This window comes from Thunnus thynnus, chromosome 7, assembly GCF_963924715.1.
Source record: "Thunnus thynnus chromosome 7, fThuThy2.1, whole genome shotgun sequence".
NCBI classification, from domain to species: Eukaryota; Metazoa; Chordata; class Actinopteri; order Scombriformes; family Scombridae; genus Thunnus; species Thunnus thynnus.
This window is the reverse complement of record NC_089523.1, coordinates 12,651,520-12,664,998: the sequence shown is the minus strand read 5'-3', so window position 1 is coordinate 12,664,998 and position 13,479 is coordinate 12,651,520. Positions and strand designations below refer to the sequence as shown.

General features: G+C 39.4%; 1 long non-coding RNA gene across 1 annotated transcript; it reads left to right on the top strand.

The window, feature by feature from the left end:
- The first annotated feature begins 2,725 nt into the window (after positions 1–2,725).
- LOC137185905 (uncharacterized) lies at positions 2,726–12,924 on the top strand. The gene is made up of 3 exons (XR_010928929.1): positions 2,726–4,208; positions 4,697–4,796; positions 12,392–12,924. It is a non-coding gene; the product is annotated as an uncharacterized lncRNA (long non-coding RNA).
- The last annotated feature ends 555 nt before the right edge of the window (positions 12,925–13,479 follow it).

The window sequence follows — 13,479 nt, the reverse complement described above, 5'->3', positions numbered from 1 at the left end:
AAACATTAGTTGTGTGTTCCAATGTACATTTAACCCAGAGCTAATAGAAGTGCAGTGTAAATTGTTTAGCCCAGGGCTTAGGTTAACCCGGGGTTAACCTACTCTGTGTGTGTGAAGGGGGGCTAAATTATCCCAGAATATACAGTGTGAAAAGCTGTTATGAATTAGGCTACATATTGGATCAAGAACTTCTTAGATTCTATTTGTCACAAAATTATGAAGTTCTGGTGAAGATGTTTTATAAGGGGCATTTATACAGTCTTGAGGCCTACTGTTTCTCCTCCAGTGCACCCCAGAAGTCTCCAACTTATTTAAATCCCTCAATATTCGATACAAGGCCCACAGTAAATTTAAAAAAAAAAACAACAGAAAGAAGAGGGGGGTGAGCGGGTGTAGAAGCAGAAGAAAAAGGAGCAAGGACAAGAGTTTGAATCAGTGGTAGTTTGATTTGATGAGTGAGTGAGTGACCTCATGTATTATGCAGAAATTATCTCTGGTCCCAACATGATGTCATGATCTGAGAGAGGGGAATGTAGTGAGACTCTAAACATCAAATATTCATCACACACACATACACACTCTCACACCATATTACAGCATGTTAATTAGCTGTTTTGATTGCAGTAGTCTTGAGATGACTTTGATTATGAAATTTGACATACAATTAAAATACTTTTTTTGAGAAGATTCACAATACAGCGGCTATTTATTACCATCCCCTTTATTTAGCTGTGACACATCGCTGATTGAAACAGGCTCAAGATTGACCACCGACTCTTGCTGTTAGTTTCCTTTATACAGTGACCAGGTTATTGTGTTTGTTGTAAGCTATTGTGGCTAATTCTCTGTGAAGTGATAGCCAGGATGTCTGTCTTTTTATGACACGTTCCTCTGTGGCTACAAACTGTATTGCCATTAAGTTTTGTTTGGCAGTCAATTGACCAGATGGCACTGCTGAGCAATCAACAACTGAACATCAACAGCTCTAAAATAGTTACATTATTGTGCCTTTTGTCACCAAGGCTATAACCTTTTAGGACAAACCCAGTGGCCAAATTTATACAGAAAACCATCTGAATCTAAAATAAGTTTACCTGCATTTCAGAATAAATATAATAACTCTAACCTTGACAAGTGAAGAGAAGTGGTTGAAAACGTATTTTCTGAAAGAGCTTATATAGTCTCTAATTGTACTTACAGGGGTAAGGCCAGAAAAACGGTCAAATCTGCTATGTTCACAAGTGAAGGTTATATTAAATTTGAGGCTTTTGATTATCTTACACTGCACTGTAACATTTATTCTCCTGTTCAATCTGTCTTATTCTATTTTACCTTATTTTTATGTTCTATTTAATTCTTTTTAATTGCATTTAAATGTCTTTTTATATTGCCTCATGTTGCTTTTACATTCTGTCTTGATGCCTTTTAAACTTTATGTAAAGCACTTTGGATTGCCTTGTTGTTGAAACATGCTATACAAATAAACTTGCCTTGCCTTGCCTTATATACATCAGGGAACTCCCTTAGGAACAGTTGTTTCATTGTTGTTTTCTCCAAATAAGTTACTATGACCTGTGCTCAAGTCTCAGCTCTCTGTTTTACAGTTGGTTTAGCTACGAGCCTTGTCGACAGTTTAATTGAAATTTCTCTTTCAAAACATTTGCTACAGTAGAAGAAGAAACTTTTTTTTCAATGTAACTTATGGCTTTTTCATGATGGATGAGGCATCATGGCATCAGGCTTTCTTTTTTAATAAGTCAGAATGACTCCACAGTCCACCCAGCTAACTTCATCTAAGAGTGCAACCTATCTGCCAACTCAGTGAACATAAACACTTGGGGCTTGTTTATTTGAGCTGACAGGGATGAGCTGTCTGAAGGTTTTGCAGGAAAAAAAAAACCTATAGGCCTACAGTACTCAGGGCTGCGATGTCTGTTGTACAGTTTGCCAATTCAGTGGTTTTGATTTCCGTATTAAAGTTGAAAGTGTCAATTAGAGTGTCCAGGGATATCATTAGTGCTCTCTCAGTCTTTTCCTATTTATAGGATAAATTGAATGGGTTGTAATTGTGTGTCATGGCAGTAGATGAGGTTGTAAGCTGTGATCCAGACTGATAATGGCACAGTAGGTTACAGCGCACATTAAGGGTGACAGGCAGGGTTCAATTTAGGTAGGGGGTTATGAGAGGACAGCTGTTGTTGCAACAGAGACTTGCATTATCTGGATTCACAGACTGGTATGCAATGTTTTTCCAAGCAGATCAGTGTTGCTCAGTGTTGTGCAGCAGTCCTTTCAGTTGCATTCTCATGCCTCTGACTGCAATTCTTCAATACCTTGTGTGATTTGGCTAAAAGACAAGTTGAGGAATGGGTCTATATTTTTGAATCATTACGTTTGTCCAACACTGCAGCGGCGCGTGATGCCCACTGAGGTAGAGAACAAGCTCAGCCCTATTTAGTATCTCCGTGTGGATGGGGTTCATTTCAGTCCTGAAAAAAGCTTGTGGTCAGCATACCTTAAAGAACAAGGGGCTTGTATTATCTGACAATCACTAGATAAGTTTTTCAAAGCCTTCTTTTGGCTAAACCCAAGACTTTCTTCTTTCTTCTTGCTGTGAGGTGATAGTGCTTACAATGAGCCACCATGTTCATCCACCATGAGTGGCACTATTTTTTTTCTAAAAACTGATTTCTCAAGCAAAACCAATGAATTCATTCCTGTCCCATACCCATCTTTTATTCTGTACAGATTGCATATACCAGACACTTTCCACACCTCGGCCGCAGCTAGAGATTCTGTCCTTCACAATCACAAACACAATAAGAGACAAGGTAAATTCCTGGAGGAGCCCAAAGCCCACTGAAAACATGCTTGACCTTCCAAAAATACAGACACAGCTCTTGTTCTTGTTTCACAAGGCCAAATGGCTTGTAGTAATGGGCCCTGTACCCCATACATCCACACTACCCTGCCAAAAAGACATCCCAGTGGACATGGTGATATGCTTGTACATGTAAACAGCTAGTCCACTGCTGCATGAGGTTTCTCTGTACTTTGAGGAGTCTCCTTCCAGCACCCCTGCACTTTCCCAAAGTGATATACCAACAGTTGGAGCACACCCCCCGGTGCCCTTTCTTAAAAATGAGAACCCCAGCCTGCCAGTCCACAGGCACTGTCCCCGACCTCCATGTGACATTGAAGAGACATGTCAAACAAAACAGCCCTGCAATGTCCAGAGCCTTTAGCATCTCAGGGTGAATCTCACTCACCCCTGGTTCCTATAGAAATGAGAGGGGCTTACCCTGCGCCTCTAGCTCTGCCTCCTCTATGAAAGACTTGTCAGTCGTATTCCTTCCACTGTCCGACAATATCCTCAGTCCAAGATTCATTTTGGCAGTATTCTGTGTTTTTCTGTGTTTATAAATGTTATCGTGTGACAATGTTATTTCACAAGCTACAGTAATCTATTGGTGAGGTATATGCTAACCTGTCATTGTTTGGATCTAATATAAGACGTGATGCTTGGTTAGTGCACTAGATGGACTGTGACCTTGTTGTTCTGTACTGTATGTTAATCACAATGATCATTTCATTCATAGTACTTACACTAAGTGCTGGGCTACTGTCTGTTACCATAACTTTCACTGACGGCAAACACATATACTCACACACACTCATGGATCTCTCACCGACTTAGGCTTGCTGGCTCATTGACTTACCATTAAAACAAAGAGCCTTCATTAGTTAGGATGTCCCTCCTAAAAGGATACCAACTGTGCATATTTGTCTGCGTGTGTGTGTATGTGTGTGTGTGTGTATCACAGGGTTGTTGTCTGAGACATACGCATCTAACCACTCAACCGGTCTCCGGCACAACATGCACCCACAAAGGCGTATTCATTAGCAAGAGGGGTGCCATTCCCCGGCACTTGGAAACTCAGTGGAGCGTTCATGGCTGTGGCTGGATGTAGAAAATAAAAACAGATTGGGGGAGATTCAGACGAACGGAATGGAAGAATGCAAGCGGAACATTAAAGAGCATTCCAGAACAGAGTGTTAGCAAGAGACAATCAGCTCCGGTCAGGGACAAACAGGAACGGAAATGAATTCAGGCAGAAAGATCAGACATTTTCCAGGCTAGAAATTTTACAACAGGAAGGACGAATAATGACAGAAATTATGTTCAGTGGCTTGGACATAATATAATGGTAAGTAGTTTTCTGTGTCAAGGAGTGATTCTCTCTCACCGGTGTCTGCTCTCAAATTCAGAACTGTTCTCATCAGTCATCAGTTTAATATATATTGCCTTGTAGCTGACATATAAATTGATTATTCTACCCTGCTTTCAAAGATGAATAGAAAAATGTGAAGTGAAAACAGCAAGTAATATCAATTAGACTAATTAAAAATATATTTGTAGTAATATTAAATGTCACATCAATAAAATAACTCTATTCAACAATTTAAGTGACAATTATGCCATGTTTATATCATATGGGGGTAACCATAATTACCAGTTTCCGGCTTCTACATACTATTCAGAATCCAAATTGTAATTACTCATGTTCAGTCATAATTAGGACTAGGTAACTTCATTTTACTTAATTTTTAATCGTCATGAAATGTCATGATGACCATTTGATGTTTTTCATATTGATCAAAGAAATGTGCTGATTTAAGAATTATTTTTTTACAGTGGCTCTGAGGTGCAAAATACATCAACATTGGAAAAAGCACAACAGCAAACTAGAAAAAACAACAAGGAAATTGAAAACACATCTCACAAAATGGAAAAGGTAAGGAAAACAATTTTTGTTTGTGATTAGACAGAACCCAAGTCAATTCAGAGATTGGTTGTTTAATGGGAATGCTATGAGGCAAATGATTAAAGTCTTTGTCTTTATTGAAAACGCTACCAAGACAACCTGGCTGCAGACAAGATGATATAAACAATTACCTCATAGCATCCCGAGACATTGGCTTGATTTACCAATCTTGGTTACGTAAATTCTGAACCAATTTGGTCCATTCACAAACAGCATTGTTCTTAAACCCACCAGCTAAGCTCTTGGTTTTTTACTGGTTGACTGGTTGAACCAATAAAAAAGCCATCACACAGCCAGGTACAACATCAGACCTATTTGAATAACTTAACCAGAGGTGTGGGTGGTGATTCAGAGGTCTGGAACCAGACAACTTAAAAAGGTATACACATCGCATCAGCCACGGTCCAGAGTTCAACGTAATCAAACCTAAATTAAGTCAATATTGTGCTATATTGTCAAATTAGTAGCTATTTTTAACCCTCACATGGCCAATTCTGCAATCACAGAAACGTCTTGGGATTCAGGTGCTCCCAAGACATTTGTGTGAAAAGCCCACAAGTCATAAACATCGGTATAATTCTCTACAACCAGTTTCATGAATGTGGCATCATGCTGAGTCATTTATTAAAAAGAAATAGATAAAGATAAGCAAATGAGCACCACTACTACATGAAGATTACCATCACTATTGTTAGGGCAATGTCTCCCCTCATACACCTCATCAAAAACCAGGCTCAGTTAAATGGAACTGAAGCTTAGTCAAGAGGACAATATTTTCAGTGCGCAACAGTGACTTTTGTTCAGAAGCCCTGAATCATGGCTATTAAACAATAAGTAGATTGTGGCAGCGGCAGATGTTACAGCATGAGTCGTCTTGTAGCAGCATATGCTATCGATGTGGATGATGATCAGGTTACATTAAATATGACTGATGCATATAGTGACAGTAATGCTGTTATACTGACACGGCGCTGTGTTCACGCTTTACTTGAGTCAGTGTCAAGACGTGCTTTCAGGTTAGCGCGCTTTGCTGAATTGATTGTTGTGACACTATCACACCAGCATTTAATTATCATTTGAATTCCTCTCAGGTAGCCATCTCGATACTGATGGTATGTTAAAAGTAACTACACAGACAATTCATTGTGATTATGCTGTTAAAAAAAGTGGATGTGGTTAATGTAGTTAATGATAAGAGGGTTGGAAACAGGCAAAGATCGGAGGTGTTTGTAAGAAAATACACAGTGACGTTCCCATGTTTCTGCAGTGTATCTCTTTGTAGTCTTTCTGCCTGTTTTTGAAAAACTTCCACAGTCAGACTCAAGGACAACAAATATTAACTCCTAGCAAGAAGCAGTGAAGTCTTGAACATTTTGCGCAATTAGTTTTGAGATAATTAACACAGCAGTTTGACACTCAGCCACTTGAACATGTGAGTAATGTAATGTAAACAGGCTACACATGTGCTTGTATGTGCACAAACAAAAATATATTAAAAATGCACACCACCACCACTTCACATACAAGCATAGAGGGATAGAGTAAAACTCAACATAACCTTGGAAGTTATAAAAAGAACTAATGCCTTGAACCAAAACGCTTGAACTTGAAACCACAAAAAAAAAAGATTGGTCCATGTGAAGCACAACAGAAATCTTTAAAGTCCAGATGAAGCGGCATTTTGAGAGTATCCAACTTCCATATTGTTACGTATTTCCAAGTGAAACAGGATAGACAGGCGGGACATAATGTTGGGAGGAATTTGATTTGAACATTGAATCATAATGAATCTTAGCTCTGTGCTGCTAAAAGTTGAAGATTGATTGATGGGTGGATGTCATGATGTTATTGGTTGAAATTGGTTGTTTCAAACCCACATAAGCACACGTCATATTTTGTTTTACAGGAAGAAAACATGATTGGATTTTTAATATAATAATACAAAGAAAAATTTTTTTTGTAGTATTTTTGTTTTTGGCATATATTGTTAAATAGGTGCACAATATGACTGGGGACTTTAATGTAAAAATGAAAGTGTCTCTCTCTATCTATAATATCCAAACCCTCCAGATTTGTTGGACAACAACCTCTTTACAAACCATTTGCCCAGGGTTCATCCCTACAGCTTGCCTTGCTTACACACTGACAGCGCCAAATATAAAACGCATGAGTTCTTAGTATAGAACAGGTGACCAGGTGAAATCAGATGAATCCCCTTTTGCTTTTACCTTGAGTCCACTTTGATAATCAAGGGGATTTGTGGGTAAAGTAGAAAAGACGGGATAAATAAGGATTAAGGCAACAAAGACATGGATTATGCACAAGTCAGTATTAGGGAAAGGCTTCCAAAAATTTTGCACATCAAGATTAAGTCTCCCATCTGGGCATTTAGCCAGCATTACAATGGCAGCAGTCACTACACTTTAAAACTGCTCAGGCCTGAGTGCAACCTGTGTATCAGCCAGCAAGTTACCAATTATTGTGGCCTCTTAACTGAAAACAGAACAAAATAAAAAGTGTGTGTTTAAACTTTACAGCATATAGTATCTATCTATCTTGCAAAAATTAACACACAATTTTTACTCTTATCTCTTTTACCTTAAAGAATCAGTCAGTATTTTTGGACCAAATTACAGGTATATTCATGTTCAACTTAACAGTTTGACTTAAAGATGTAAAATCTGTTTTGTTTGTCTAATATGATTGTAATTGAAAACATATGCCCACTTTGCACCTTTGTTTTGCTAACATTATGATGTAAACAAACCTCACAATCTAACAACATTAATGTATAAAACAAGACTATGAGTCTGCATCCATGCTAGCTGCTCTGTGAGGCTGTCCTTAGCCACAGCAGCATTTTAGCTAAATGCTAATGCCAGCATGCAAACATGCTTATCTTTAGGTATAGTGTTTACCATGTTTACATTGCATGTTAGCATGCTAACAATTGCTAATTAACACTAAGCACAAAGTACAGCTGAGGCTGATGGGAATGTCATTAGTTTTGCAAGCATTTTAACATAAACCAAAGTATTGCACAAATGAAATCTTCGACCTGATGGTGGCGCTAGATGAAAAGTCAGAGGATCACCTACTTCTTCAGGATGCACCCTCTGGGAAACATGTATGTCTGTACAAAATTTCATTACAGTTTATCTAATAATCATTGAGATTATTCAGTCTGTACCAAAGACATTGACTGTCTGACAGATGGACATTGCCTTCCACTCTGCTAACACGGGTATTAACACAGATTTAGATGTTGGGTAGTGTATTGAAAGAGCAGTAAATCAGCGTGAGAGTGACAGCAGTCCCAATCTTTTTAGTGGTGGGGCCATAATTTAGTTCACAATTAGATGACAGATTGAACTTTTAAGAGTTGCTGACTCTGTCCAGGTTGTTACACATGTAGAAAGTCTCTGATGCTTTTGGGACATTCATGTAGTTTTGGCAACACATTATCTGTGTGTTAAATCAGTTTGCTAATGTTGTTCAATCAACTGTTGAATTTAATTGAATCAGTCTGATTACTGAATTCTGCAGCATTATCTCATCCAATAGGTACATACATAGTTTTCCTCCTCTGTCCTGAGCAGACTGATGGTTACTGAGATTTCCTCAACAACTTGAATCTCTTTCCTTCTCATTTCTTCTCTCTTGCTGCTAAATGACATCCTTCCTCCAACATCCTCGTATTTAATGCGGATGAATGAGAAACTGCCAGGGCCAAAGTTATACAGTCTGTTTGTGATGAATAGGGCTAAAGTCTTTCACTGCAACACTGCCTCACTGGGGGCCGGTGCAAGAAAAAATAAGCTCAATTCGCATATAACTAGTATTGGCTAGTGACCTCATTTGATGTCAGAATGTACCCTCCATGTCTGTGCTTTATGCAGTGCATTCACACCGGATAAAAGAAGTCTGTGTTTATCCATGTATGATTGAAATGTTGTGTAATTTAGTAGTATCCCCAAGAAATCTGGCTTGAGCCTGTTCAAAGAATAAATGTTCCTTATCACATGCTGCCATGCATGTCATCCATCTCATTATCGTTAGCATTTCCCATGGATTTGAGTTTGCTCTTTCTCTAAATGGTCTCCACGCTGAGTAGGTGGATGAGCCTCGTGAATTTGCTCTTAAAATGCTATCAAAGCTCTTTTTAATTATTTCCACTGCTGCCCTCCATAATTCTCAACACAGAAGATGATGAAAAATATGAAAAAACAAGGAATCCTCACTGAGATCGGACAGATGTTATCAGGTGACCTCTTTCGTGGTGGAACTGTAATTTTGACAGATGACGAATGTAACAGATTTGCATCGGATTAAGAGCACAGATGACTGTAAGTGACAGTAAATCTCATGAGATTGCCAAATCATTGTAGTCCCATGGAAAAAGAGCTGATCTGATTCAAGCTAATTGAACTCTGACCCATGAAATTGTAACTTACCTATGTTCAGACAATTTTACAGAGATATGGGACTCGAATGAAAAAGTGTTGCCAGATATTACAACCAGCAGCATGGGGGCAGCAGTGAGGGTGATAACAATAAAGTGTTTGATAATAAGGTGTATAAAATCTCAACTTGTGAAATGCCATGTTAGTTCCTTCAGTTTACACTTACAACCCTCCCGACTTACTTTCCTGTTCTGCCTCTTTTTTCGTAAATTTTGCCTTGCTAATTTGGCCAGTGACCGTGAAGCCTGTTGCTCTGTTCACATATGAACTCAAAGTAGCAGGCTCCAGCTTGCCTTTCGGAAAGACTAACGCTTATAGGCTTGTAATTTACATACTCAGCTCTGATTGGACAGTTATTTTCTCTCTTTGCCACTATATGGAGTACCTGTAGTTTATTTGGTGGTGCATGTTCCCATGCATTGTTTTCAAGTCCTAGGAGTGTAAAGGTACATCATATTGAATGATGAATCCTTGTACCACAGCGACTGACTTCTCCCACATTTGTTTAGCTTTTACATAGTTGTATCGGCACTTAAAGCTCAGCTGTGCATCTGTTTCCCAAAAGAGTCAAAACAAGTACAATTGATTGTCTCTAGTTGTTGCTCCTGTATGTTAAAAGAAATCTGCATAAAGTCCTTAACCTCTACAGGCTGTGCCACAGTAAGTCCTTTCAGTCTTGAATGACTGGAGGAGGCACTGGGATGCTATTCAGAATTTCCATTCACAATAAATGGAAGCCTGTTGTTCGTTTAGTGTTTGAGTCCGTATTAATGGACAGGGGTGAGGAGGACATAATTTTGAACACACACAGTCAAATGCGTTAATGCTAATTGATGAGACTGTGTGGATGTGTGTGCCTGTGTAAGTGTGCATACAGTACATATGAGGACAGTTTGACCTTTGTAATGGTGTGGGGTGGGAGATAGATGGACGAGAAGATGAATAATAGATAGAGAGCAGATCGAAGAGGCCAATATCATGTTCAGAAATGATCTATTCCCTGACTCCTCACGGCTAATTTTCACACACACACACATGCACGCATAAGATATACTGTATAGCCTATATATAATTAATATAAATGTTAACATTGTTCTCGAAAGCGAGGAGAGGGAGTGGTGGAAAGCTTTCTCTAAAACATAAAGCCCATGAATGAGATAAATGACTGACCAGGCAGTGGTCTGCAGTGTTTTCACATCACCTTTTAGTATCAGCTCAGCTCAAGGAAAGTTTTTTCACATGGCATGCACTAAAAAATGAAAAGTAGACAGTGAAAACAGAGCTTTTAATCAAGAATGGATGGATATTTAAGGCTACTTCCCACGGGCAGTTCAAACCAGTATGTCTCATATAAGCACAAATCTTTTGAGCAAATACACCCACTCAAATGATTTGAACTGAAGCCACAGAAAGTAAACAATCTAATAAACCAATATGATCGTTCTATTATATTTTAGGATGCACATTTCTTCAAAAGCTCTCTGTTACGAATTTTATTTTTAAATGCAGCCCTCATTATACTTGAAATGAGAATAGATTCACTATTACTAACATCTGTGAATATATGATAGAATGATAGTTTCCTTCATGTTGTTGGTACTCTTTCACACCTTACATCAACAGTATTCATTTTTCTATGCATTGAAGTAGCAATACCAGAGGCCATGCAACCATTCTGAACAGGTACATTTTTAACAGGCACACCGTGATATGCCGCTTTCCAAAACTGTTACAAATCACTGTTAAAAATTTAAAAAATAATAATAATAATGATGTTTTAAGGTGTGACAATGCTGTGGTTAAGGTCTGGTTAGGTTTAGGCACAAAAAAACACTTGAATGTGGTTCATATTTCCTTAGAGTTATGCAACCTTCATCATCATGGGAACAGTAAACACTATGACGTTACTTTTTTTTTTTTTAAATGCCCCAATTCGCGGTTGGAAACATGACACTCACAGTTGGAAAAGGGAAGCGAGCAGTGGTCTCCTGCAGCAAAGTCCCCTTTGTGCCATCTAACTATCTATCTAGCCATCCAGCCAACTTATTAAGTCATTTTATATTGATGTCACTTCATCTGGTCATTATTACGGCCGTTAGATGGTGTAAATGTAACTATAGGTCGTTTTTGCCGGACTGAATTTTAGACCTATATTGTCGTCTTTTTTGCGAGGACGGGCTGGTATGTACATATACTTCAAATACACACACCATTGCATGAATTTGTTTCCTGCTATCTAGGCTGGGTAACTGAAAACATATCTGTGGGAAAAAAAAGCAAGACATCTACTACATGCACTCTAGATGAACTCATCTCTCTCTGAACTCCTTCCTCAACATTTCTCCTTTGAAATCACTAAATGGGCAAATGAGACGACCGCAGGGCCAGGAACAGCCAACAACTGTCAGGAAAACAGTGAGTGACACAAGAGAGGACATCTAAAATTGCCGTTCATTTTAGATTAGAATTACAGTTGTGTTGTACAACTAAATAGGTGACATCATATCTCATTGCCTTGGTTACTTAGCCGCCCCGTTTCCATGGCGTCTCAGGGGGAACCGGTTTCAAAAGCAGATTTGATTGGCCGCTGGGGCTGCTTCCCTCTGCGCTGCTAATTAGCAGTCTCATTGCTTCCCTCAGGTCTGTAGTGAAGTTGGTGGGACAACAGGCTTTCATACTGACACATGCGGAAACAAGGCATGCACGCAGAAACACATACGCACAAATGCGTTTTCACACACACACACACACACACACACACACTGAACACATGCTGTTCTCCACTGTGGTGTAGGCAACAGGACAACTGCACTTTTGTGCTTTTATCATGCAAGTTCAACTTGAACACAACTGTCTTGCACTTTCTCTCTGTAGTTTATGTGCAGTGTTTTTCTCCCTTTGTGTGTCGCCACTTCCACCCCCCACCCCAACACCCCTTCTGCCTCACTTAGGGATATAAACAGGGGAAACAACAAAAAACAGAAAGACAGCAGGAAGGCAGCCATCTCTCGTTGCAAACGAATGCAAACATGTCACAAAAATCCTGGAAAATAAAACAGTCACTTGTTACTTTCCCCTGATTTTTGACTGTATATCCCACAGAAACCTGTACCTCCTTTTCTACAACTCCCTCCTCACCTTCTTCTTCTCTGCCCCTCCTGCACTCTGCTTCCATCCTCCTCTGAATCCACCTGAGGACTGAAAGGTGAATATCATTAACCCTGGAATTTCTTTTGCTCACCTTTCCTGCTACTGTGGGCTAAATTAAACGTGGCTAGTGTTTCCAGTGATATAGTTACAGTACACTAGTGGCAGCAAACTCTGCTGTCTATGCAGGTAACATCAGTAAGCACTGGAATGTATCTGTAGGATGTAGCCATGTGTGAATGTTTTACTGAGGCAAAGGTTTATAATCCATACACACACTTGATGTGATGCTTGGATGGTGGGGAACGGAATAAATATGTAGGAAAAATGAAAAACTGTCATTTTCAATTCGACTAACATAAATATACATCTACACATATACAATATATGAATTCCAGTGTCTGTTAAATGGTCCATACAGGCAGTCACACCCTTCAGAATGTAAGACTTTTTTCTGATAACTAATAGCTTCATTAGCATCTATTAGTGTCAGTTTGATGCAGTGGGGGATCTCATTTCCGAATGAAACCCTTCCCAGACATTAAAGGCAGAGCTCAATCTAGCAAACAAGATCTCTGAAGCTTTTTCCTCTGATGCGCTCCCTTGCATCATGCCCTCCTTCAAAGCCACTGTTTATAAGGATCATATAATAATAAACTGCCATTCTCTGAGGACGTGTGTGATGAAACAGATCAATGTCAGGTATGACGGAATTCATATTCATGATCAATACGGGTTTATACATCTGGGCCCTGTTTGCTGCAAGTGGTGCATTCAAGGTCCCGACTTCGGATTTTCAGAGGGAGAGCACAGGGGGCAGGTGAGGCGAGAGGGGAAGTGGTGTGAGTGAGAGGTGAAATTTGAAATGCAGTTAAAGACGTTGGAGGAATTGGAGGGAGATGGAGGAGAGGAGACAGTAGGTGGAAAGGGTGCAAAAGTGATAATGTTCACAGGTTGTGCAAACATATGGATGGGGGATAGACACAAGAGTACGAGAGAGCAAAATCCAGAGGGGCGGACAGACAGACAGTAAGAGATGTACA